Genomic DNA, 11,577 nt, shown 5'->3' with positions numbered 1-11,577 from the left:
GTTGCGAGTTCGTCGAATTCGTCCGCGAGATTTTAGTAAGTTAGGGCGTAGATCGGTAGAAGGAAAAGACTTCACGCACACCTCAGTATTCGAATCTTAAGAGTTTGCCGGAACCCCACATCCAACAGCTGACTCGAAATCTGACGTAGACTCTGCAGGCTGCTTGCAAAGTCAAGTCATCGGTGCATGCTAACGTGCCGATCGGTCGCGAGCCATCAGCCATGCATATGCTTTCGCCAGCCCAGACGTACAGGACGGGCCACAAAATTAGCCGTGAACGGCGGGACACAGGTCTTTCTGGAAATTTAAGTCGTAAAATAGCATTCTGCACAGGTTTGATTGGGACAGCGGCACTACGTACAAGGGCATAATGCAATGCTTCACGCTCAACTTAACAGCTATATCTACCAGCCTACGAAACAGTTTGGGAAGCGCACCGAGAGCTCTAGCTAATCCGCACCTAAGCTCGCTCAATTACCATGGAACCTTTACAATGGTGCTTCACCGTCCTCCTCGTCATCTCCAGCTTACGGCCACCCATGGCCACTGGTAACACATACGCCACTGTCTGCGGCAAAACCGGCAAGTACAAAGCCAATAGCACCTACCAACAGAATGTCCAAAGTGTCACCACATACCTCGCCAACGAGGCCACCTTCAGTGGCGGCAACGGCTTCGCAACAAGAACGGAGGGCACTGACCCAGATAGGGTTTACGGCCTTGGCATCTGCCGCGGGGACACCCCGGACAACGTCACCTGCTACGAGTGCCTGTCCTCCGCATCAGTAGAGGCGTCGACGCTCTGCCCGGATGACAAGGACGCCACACTCTTCTACGACGGCTGCACCGTGCGCTTCTCCGACCAGGATTTCCTCTCCTTCTCGTTCTGGCCCTGGTATAACGAGCCGGAGGTCGTCCTCAACAACACGAACACGGTGAATCCTGCGGCAGTGGCCAGCAGCTTCGACGTGCTCGTGGACACGCTGATGAACAAGACTGCAGAGCATGCGGCGGCGGCGAGCGATGCCCCTCAAAAGAAGGTAGCCACCGGCGAGGCCCTGTTCGATGGGAGCGATCCGCAAACAAAGATTTACAGCCTGGCGCAGTGCACGCCAGACCTGACGTATGGCGGATGCAAAAATTGCCTCCGGTTTGTGATGGACGAAATGGCCCTTACGAGGGTGCCTGGCGCACAGGGACAGAGGGTGGCTGGGGTGAGATGCAACGTACGATTCGAGGTGTACCCGTTCTATATCGGCGAGGCCATGGTTCGTATTGAAGGAACTCCCGCGCCATCACCTGCGCCATCAAAGTCGAGGCTGGCGGCGCCTCCTGCACCACCGAACCCTGCGAGTCCACCGAGCAAAGGAGGTATATATATATACATATATAAGCACCTTTGACTATGGAGTTACACGACAGAGTCATATTCATATTCAGAAAGTTCGTACATGAACTAGTGGTGTCACCGCTACCTTCTTCTATGCCATGCTGAAAATTTTGCCTAGATTTTCTTTTTGCCAGGATAGAATTAGTTTTTTTTTTGCAAGGCGGGGATAAAATTAATTTTTTTAGAAGAGGATAGAATTAGTTGAACACTGACTATGTACAACAACAAAATTTGTAAACTGAATTTTCCCTTCTTTTTTATTAAAAAACCAGGGATTTATTATCAAGTCCACACGGCCACAACGAACTCACTTGCGGCCATCGTCGATGCAAATAGCCAACTTGAAACTAGCCAACATAAGATGGCTCAAACATAACTAATAAAAAAATCATACTTGATCTTTCGGAAGAAAATATGAAATATATGCTATACCTAAAATTTTGGGTCATATTTTTTTTGTGAATTTCGGGTTATCTACAACTGACATGACTAACTTGGAAGATCAAATAAAGTATTCATTTTGTAAGAACTATGAGCAAGCAATGTTTGATCACATATGCAATGGCACTATACAAATTGTCTTTGACGGATCTTGAGTGTCATTTGAATGGTTTCACACATGTAAGAATGTGGTTTAGCTTGTTTATACTAGAGGGTGTTATCCTGACTTTGCCCGAAACATTATGGGTTAATTAGGCTTTAAAACTCAAAATATCTTGTCAAGTACAATTTAGGGAACCCCCCCCCCCCCCCGAAACCTATAACTAGGGGGAGTGTAATATATTCACCATTCGTTCTATGCATATGACAGGCTCACCTTAAACATATCAAAAAACATTCCTTTCCAGTACCCACCGTACCCTTTCATCTACCCCGTCCTCTCCTAAACCAATTAGTTCTCGAACCTCCAATATTAGGGGCAATGGTGTTAGAACTGTATCAAACCTTTAGCTGAAACTTGTTGTGTGATGTTTACAAATTGGTGATATGCCTAAATGTATTCAATTGTGCATTGATATCTATTGTTTCTATGTAGGTATCAAGAATAAGATATGGTTAGTTGCAGTTAGTGTGTCTCTTGTACTTCTATTATGTTGCATCCTTCTTGCCATTATTTGGACTCAATCAAGACGTCTGCATAAGAGTAAGGAATTCCTTGGTCTATAGTAGTTCTGAATATTTATTTCATATAAACAACATATCATGTGTGCCTCTAAATTCTTCTAAGGTTTGATTAGCACCTAATATAAATGATGAACCATTTTTATCGATTTTTCACATGTTTGGCTTTTTGTAAATCACAATCTCGTTTGAAGGCGCATTCCAAAATATTGGGAAAAATTGAGTTGCCACAATTTCAAGTCTGTTCTTTATTAAAGTCATGGTTTCTTCATGGTAATTATTTCTAAATTTTACAGTTTTGTACTGGGTTAGTCTATCTCCTATTCCGTGAGATATATTAGTTTATTCCAATAGATAAGTGGGATGGAAGCATGGTTAGTCTGATAATAATCTATTCCTCAAATTATTTTTGGAATGCATGTTTTAGATTAATTCTATGCATAGATTGGAATAAGAATGAGGGTAGTAGAATGTCAATATAAAGGATAATTATGAATGCGAATTAAGAAAATATCAGGAAACTAAATAGTTCCATCCCATTTGAAATCCCACTATGTATATCCTTCAACTTGAAATTGTTTTTCTCGGACTTCAGATCACTTGATTCAAGTCAATTGTCTCTTTTAAGTAATAGTATTTTACATCTCCCTTTGACTAATAGGGTGAAAGAACATTCATGTTGTGGATTAGTGAAACTCGGTATATATGTACCATCCAATCATTTTGATGGTTTGTACATAGTACCAAAGAGTTTTTACACTTAAATGCTTGTATGCCACTAAATGTTCATAAATTACCTTGAACGTGTATCCTTCAGTGGTATTCCAGAGTTAACCAGTCTTCCCCTCATGCATATCCAAACCAACAACCACTTTCATGTGGTATAAAGTTTCCAATTTTTACTCAAATTTTAGCAGAAATCTTTGGAACTTTGGTGATTCTAGGGGCTACTAAAACAATTAATTGTTTTGTCAAATAAAACCAACAAGACCTAAAATTATTACATTTAAATAATTTTGGTTTAATCAAAGTATGTCAATAATGGTTTGGGGTTTTATTCTTTTAATTTAATTGTCAATAATACCTGGATCATGTTTAAATTATGTGGAACTTTGTCCAACTATATATTTTGTCTTCTCCATCTGTTCAATTGCTAACTATACACATATGGCATAGAGTTGGATACCTTTAAAATAGTTGTAGGAGGAAGATAATTAAATTAGCTAGACATCATTACGACACATATCCATTTCGCACTGTCGACAATGTTTGTTATAGAGCTACATCATCTCAAATGGCCAAACTTGTGCCTACATGACGCTAAGTAACACGTCACTATAAGTTTAAAGACTCAATATGCCGATTTTGTATATCGGAGAAACTCTACTGCTAAGTTTAAGTACTTGTTTTTATAATAACTTACGTGAAGCTATCTTATGTTGTCTCTTCTTCATTGAATTAAGCATCTCTTGAATATTGTTACTTATGCATGGCTAGGAATCCTAAGATCACAATCGCAAGAAGTTTTCCCGCCTAGCACAGAGGAAGCTATAATGCTTTGGAGGATGGAAGAGGGTCGCTCTGAGCTCTCGATGTTTGAGTTTTCTCTGGTTATAGATGCCACAAACAACTTCTCGGAAGGAAATAAACTTGGCGAGGGTGGTTTTGGTCGTGTCTACAAGGTGAACTATTCCCTAGATATCTTTTGCTTTGGTAAATTTAAGAGTTAAGACAAGTAGTTAAGCCACATATTGCATGAAAAAAGATCAATTGTATAAGTAAGAAAACAAAGCGAAATGAAAATTTAATAATATGTGAATTAGAATTAAGATGCTATAGGGCAAGGGTATTAACAACATCCTATGGCTAATTTTGTTTAGCTAGTTGACCCCATGTATCCCCTCTAGGAGACACAAGCAAGTGTTGACCACGCCCCCCACGTCGTCCCTCTTCTGACCAAGCTTTTAAATCTAGGCCGATATGACCGATATATAGGCCCATATATCAGTTTTGGTGCTCTATCAATATAAACATAACACATTATTTTGTAAATATCATTTTTCAAGCATAACATTCGATATAGACCGAAATATTGACCGATGTGACTGATATCTGACCCGATATGCCCACTGATATAGACCAGTATGTTGTTGAATACAATTATTAATCAGAAGCGGTGAAAAAAAGATTATGTATTTACAACTTCATCATATTTCCAAAGTCATGCGTAACGTTTCATAGAACATATATATAACATATTGTTCTTAATCTTAAAGTGAGGATTTTGTGATTCTATCTTAAATAGTTTATTAATTAACAACTCATAAACTCAAAATTTAAATTTGTTATGCTAGAGCGTTGACACCATACATTTTTTCTTACAAAAAAGACATTTTTGAACAAGAATATTGGGAAACATATAGATATGTTTCCTCTGACATATCTACATATCATCCGATATCACCCGATATCTGACATCCAATATGTTGAAGCCAAACCAATACGAACCCGATATACGATATTTTGAACCTTGCTTCCAACATGTGTCCTCTCGGTGTCATTGGTAGTGGTGGGGCTTCGTCTTTTGCAGAGGTTTGAGAGGAAGGTGTCATCCTTTGCTTATGGTGGTGGCGGTAAATGAGAAACAAGAGTGTCTCACACATGGGTGGCATTAGTGATGACCCGCCATTCGACAGTATCAAAGACATGGGAAATTGTTGTCCTCAAGTCTAGTCATGGATTTTCCATGGTGAGCTAGTGTCGCCTCATAGTGGCTACTCATCTAAAAGCTCATTTTCCTCTATCGTTAGGTTTGAATGAGGAACCATAGAACGCTTGTTGATTATTCAAAAGGTTAGTATTATATATATATGAGTGGTGTCTCTTTGGTGTCTATGACATGGAAGCTTGCGTCAGAGTACCCGGACCTTGATTCCATGGTCGGTGCCTACCTGCCCTCATACTTAATTAGCTTTCCCAATGGCGACTTTTTCCCCATAATCAACTTTTGTATGATAGGGGTGCTAACTAATTTTTTTATTAGCTGGACAGATGACTTAGACTTTAACAACTCCTAGTGGAGTTTGATTTTTTGAGGTTCATAGCATAAAGTTGACAAAATGGACGTTTGGTTCACTTTTGGTGTTGTCAGGCCATGGAGGCATGTGAACATTGGCTTGGCAAGTGGGGGAGAAATAACATGATAACTTTGTTTTTGTTTTCAAGGAAGATTCTTACATGTTGGGAGTTTGTTCTAGATCGAGGAATCTCAGTATTGGCCTTACATGGCCTGAATGGTATTCCCTCTTTCTAGTCCCAGTTTTCTCTAATAGAGCTCCTTCACTGAGGGAGCATTCAACATTCCTATTAGGCTCCACTCACTCTATGCCAAGCACCCAATCATTAGACTAGAATGGCACTCTAAACCATATCTTAATTTCATGGAATAAAAGGTCAAGCAACCATTGGTAAACGAAGATCTTCATCTATTGACTCCATCAATCAATATTTCTTTGTAGGGGGGAGGTATATTTACATGTGAGGTGTGTGCACATACTAAGAAGAATGGAAAGTTCATGGGCACAAATAATCCACTTTTCATGAAAGATGTAGATTCATCAATAGTTGGTTGGATTAGATACTACATGGTGCCCTTTAATACTGGTCTCAAACTCTTGGGTGAAAACTCTAGGTCTAAACTTCGTTGCTTGTACCTGGCAACAACGGTGATTATGTGACGTTTCCTCATTCAAGCATTCCTCAGAATTTCCTTGGAGTTTTATCTAGATAAAAAAGTACAAGATTTAGCCTTCAACAGTTAGGCCCAGCGAGGCAACAACTGCAATCTTAATTTCCACATAGTTCCCTTCCTAGAGGATTTGCTATTTGATAACTTTTTTCACTATGGTATCAGCGGCGATGGTGAATACTTGATATTATTGATGTACGTCATTAATCACTTCATCATAAACATTTGGGTATCATTTCCCTTGTTTTGTAACAAATTTGGTTGTCTACATCATTGATTTCTTGACTAGCACTTGACCTTGTGCTTGACTAGCTTGTCCACGATAAGTAAAATCACCTAATAAACTGAGTGCTAGGGGAATCCAATTAGAAGGACCCTTACGGGATGAAAGGAATACAAGCCAGGAACCAACTCAAGAACACCACCTAACTGGGGGGTCTTCTTTTCCTAGAGATAATAAGGAATCCTTGAGGGATATGTGGGAATCGACTGTTGGGAAATGTAGTAGAAAACGAAAAAAATCACCCCACAATCACCCAGGAACTATATGAAGATGCATAACGGGTTTGGATCAATGATAGTTATCAACTTCGGGAGTGCAGCGGAAGTAGATGAGTCGATGTATATCGTACTTGGAGTGTCTCAAACGTCGATGATGATCCCGCGAACCGCCCTCGAATGATCCCTCGAACGGAAGACTGAAAGCACAACCTCTATACATGATTGCAAGCATATGGTCTTCACGATCCGGCAGCGCTTCACAGTCCAGAGCTAATCATCGCCGCAGAATTAGAGGAAGGAGATTAGAACCACACATGGCTTCTAACTATGAGGATTAGAGGTGGCCAGGGCTAGCTCTAATTAGTTAACTAGGACCAACAAGAACTAGAACTAGATCAACTAGAGGAGGCTCCAAAACTTGTATATTTCAATTGGACACCAAACCTCCACTATATATAAGGTTAGAGGGGAGAGTGAGGGCTGCCACGAAGGAGGGAAACCCTCCTTGGGGCGTCCAACTAGAGGCACTTTCCCACTTGGGCCTTTTGGGCCCAAGTTTCCTTCCACCTCTTGGCCTTATTAGGCTCATTGATATTAAATTATATATAATTATATTTATTCTAAACATTTTCAGAGCATTATATATACAATGTAACATCCCCAAAAACATTTTCCACCTATATGTGTGTGTGTGTGTTGGTAATACGCAGCATTACCCTATATCCATCAAAACCCTTCCGGTGACCCCGAAACGCTTCCGGAACCTTTCGGAACTATTCTGAACATTAACGAAACAATTCCACAAATATATTCTCATCACTCCCGTCCCATTAACACTCAGCAGACCATGATTACCTTAAGATTGTGACCCCATAGGTTCGGTGAACCATAGAAATGAACGAAACTCCTTCGTTCAATGACCGATAGCGGAACCGTGGACATCCATATCGGTCCCTATGATTACACGAATGATATTCAAGTGAACCTTTGGTTATCATTTGATGTTACATTTGCTCCGTGATACTTTACAAAACCTGGTGTGCATCAGTATCCTCCTGAGTCATCACCATGCACACTATACCATTGCTTCCTTTACCGGTTTTGTTCTTCTTTGACGTGTTCTGGCATCCCTGTGACATAGTCATCTGTGTCTGGCCAGACAATGATGGATGCCGTCACATCGAGAGGACCCTAAGAATATATCTCCATTATCGGAGGAGAAAATCCCACTTTCGAGCTATCTGGTCACTTGTCAAACTTTCCGGTGAGCCCGAAAGTTGTCCTTATGATCACCTTGTTATAGATGATGTTTGAGCAACACCGAAGCCCACCGGCTGGTAGGAAGTGACCGAGACACTCGCATGGTCTAAGGTACTAAAACACATGCTAAAACTCCATGTTATAACAAATGATCTTAGACGATATAATCACAAAATATAATAGACAAGTATTGGGTCGATTCAATATGATCGTTCTTCTAACGTCATACCCTCAATGTTATTTTAGGACTATTGTTACACTTAACGATATACTAAGATCCAAAAAACATGATCACCAACAACACTTGAACCAGTCTTAGTGGCGAGACCGGGAACCTATTGTTTGCCGTTTATCATTCCACACATGTATATGAGTTTTCCATTGAATCGCATATTCCAGGATCATAGCAGTTATAACATGAAATACAAACTCTTAACTATGAATAGGAAAATATAATAGTACAAGTATTATTGCCTCTAGCGCATATTTCCAACATCGACATACTAGTTGGGTAGCAATTTAGCATGAACTTTTTCTCTTGTACAACCAACGCAACCATATGAACCCCACCACAACTCGATCTATATAAATGCATCAGGGGAACCTCGAGGCAGGATCACACAATTATGAGCTTATACGCCCTTTGAGGTTCCAACTTATGTTTTGACTTTACACGACTTCCTCGTGACTATGGATCTATGTACTTGGTCTTATATCGCTACCCAAAGAAATCCTTCCTGATGGATCTTCATGTCGTGTGTTCTGGAGGCCAAGTGTACTTGGTGTCAACTTGATATTAGTGTAATCCATTTAAGATTTCTGACGTGGTTCACCTCAACCTGACATACATTTTGAAAAAACTTTTTCCAGATTAGAAGAGAATGAGCTTGAAATGTTTCTTTTTATTCCAACTTAGGAATAACGGTAGAATACTTTAAACCATGCATTTAGAAAAATACATTAGTTGATATTTCTATTTCCATGAAAAGTAATATACTACACACTTTTTTGCGGGAATAAGATACTACACCTTACCAGTCAATAAGATAATTAATGAATTTGATTTCGTATTATGGAAGGATCAATGTTAGATATGAGGCCTAAAGAGGAAATCATACAATAGATCATTTACTAATATTGCCATATGAATTAGAAATGAAAATAAAAAACAACCAAACAAAGCTTAAATAAAGAAACAAGCAATATTTTACTCACCTTAAGTATAAAAGCACAAAATAGAAAAAATACAATCCAACCAGCATAATCTCAATGGCATAGTGAAAGTTCGACTTTCAACAAGTATATGAGAGTATTTAACCATTAATATATTCGACATGTATATTATATTTGAATCTTCCTTATTTAAAAATAGCCCATAAGTTATTTTAAGTAGATTGCCATAGGGCTAACATTTTTTCATTAATGACGACCAAGATGTAACACCCTTTTAAACCCATAACTTTCTAGAAACATAGTACTTATAAGGATAGTTACCCATTATCAATGGACGACTAAAGTTAACTTACTTTCTAGAAAAATATCAACTTGTTACAAATAAAGAACCCGTGAAGGTGATTGTTGCCCTGATCAATAACACAAGGAATAGTACTTAACAAACACTAAAATCATAAACAAAAAATGACACAACCATGAATATGATATGAAATAATGTATCGTAATTATTTAACCATGTTCGTATTATTTGTCTTAGTACCAAAACAACATAATAACTACATTCTTGATTTCCTCAATGAGCAATGTAATTTTTTAAATGAAATATCAAGTAGTTTAGAACAAACAATAATATATAGTAAAACCGAGGGAGCGAGTTAATTGTCGGACTGACAAAACCGATTTAATTGCATCCCTAGTTAGTTGTAGATAAATATCAAGCGTGTGTGGTAAGAAAATGAGTTGACAACATAAGCTTATGCCCTTTTATTCTTGAACCCATGGAACTATGCAGGGACAACTACCAAATGGACTTGAGATAGCGGTCAAAAGACTAGCTCAACATTCAGGGCAAGGACTAAATGAGTTTAAGACTGAGATTCATCTTATTGCGAAGCTTCAACACACCAACTTGGTGAGACTCTTGGGGTACTGCATTGAAGGAGAAGAGAAGATTCTGATATATGAATACATGTCCAATAAAAGCTTAGACTTCTTCATATTTGGCAAGTTATATCCATAATATTAATATCCATTTAAGTAGTTTCCATCTCACTCTACCTTTAGGTACTACTCCTTCTGAAAGGATTTTTTTGTCATATATATATATGTGTGTAGATACGACAAGAGGAGCATTGTTAAACTGGAACAGGAGGCGCCATATAATTGAAGGGGTGGCTCAAGGATTACTCTACCTCCACAAACACTCACGTTTGAGGGTAATACATAGGGACTTGAAAGCGAGCAACATTCTATTGGATGAAAATATGAATCCGAGGATATCAGATTTTGGCCTTGCCCGAATATTTGGATCGAATGAAAGCCATGCTAATACAAGCAGAGTTGTGGGAACACAGTAAGATCATAGAGATATCTCAAATTCAAAACTTAGTCGTAACAATTAATGAACATCATTGATTACTTTACCTAAGTAGACTTCGCTAACTCGAAGCCATTTTCTCCATCTAGTGGTTATATGGCTCCTGAGTATGCCTCGGAGGGACAATTCTCAATCAAGTCGGATGTATTCAGCTTTGGAGTGTTGCTATTGGAGATCATCTCTGGTAAAAGAAACAATGGATTCCACCAAACTGGGAACAGCGGCAATCTTCTTGGATATGTGAGTAACATGGTCGTCTCGTTTGATATATATACTTGTCATCATTCAGTGATGTATTTTTCTTAAAACTAGGACAATGCACGTGCGTTGCAACGGGATATAAATATTCTAATACGATAGTTTATGATTTACCTTCTCATATTAATGTGATTGTGTAAATAATTTTTTATCAAATCATGTTGTGATTTACCTTATATTTTGTTGAGAAGTTTAGCAATTAAATTAAAGTGGAATTGATTCAGTAGGTAAGTAAATTAAGGTGAATGATTATCATAGGAGAAGGTTGGACAAAGGAGTGGTAGGAAAAAAAAGTGCAACACAAAACCTTACAGTCTTTATGTAAGTAGTAGAGATAATTAACAAACCGATTAAATAATTATATGTTTTTGTATCTCCGTCATATCAGTGTGCGAATATTGTTTCCACTCCGGCTAACACTCTAGAGTGTTACCGTCACCCGTACGTTTTCAGGTTTGGCTATTATGGACAAGAGAAAATTGGTGTGAGCTCATTGACCCTTGCTTAGATGTTAAGCATCCAAATATGGAGATTATGAGATTCATTAATGTCGGGTTAATGTGTGTACAAGACGACGCAGTCGACCGCCCTACAATCTCGGATGCTATCTCGTTGCTCATGAATGAGAGCACAAGCTTGCCTGACCCAAAGAAGCCTGCTTACTTTAGGAACAAAGGAGAAGATCCAAAGTTAGAGGAACAATACAGTGTAAACCACCTTACTGGTTGACCACCGGATGGTAGATAG

General features: G+C 39.0%; 1 pseudogene; it reads left to right on the top strand.

The window, feature by feature from the left end:
• Positions 1-489: 489 nt before the first annotated feature.
• On the top strand, positions 490-11,577 carry LOC119357798 (annotated as a pseudogene).

Source organism: Triticum dicoccoides, chromosome 2A (assembly GCF_002162155.2).
Source record: "Triticum dicoccoides isolate Atlit2015 ecotype Zavitan chromosome 2A, WEW_v2.0, whole genome shotgun sequence".
Lineage (NCBI taxonomy): Eukaryota > Viridiplantae > Streptophyta > Magnoliopsida > Poales > Poaceae > Triticum > Triticum dicoccoides.
The sequence above is the reverse complement of the archived record's forward strand: the minus strand, read 5'-3'. Positions and strand labels throughout refer to the sequence as shown.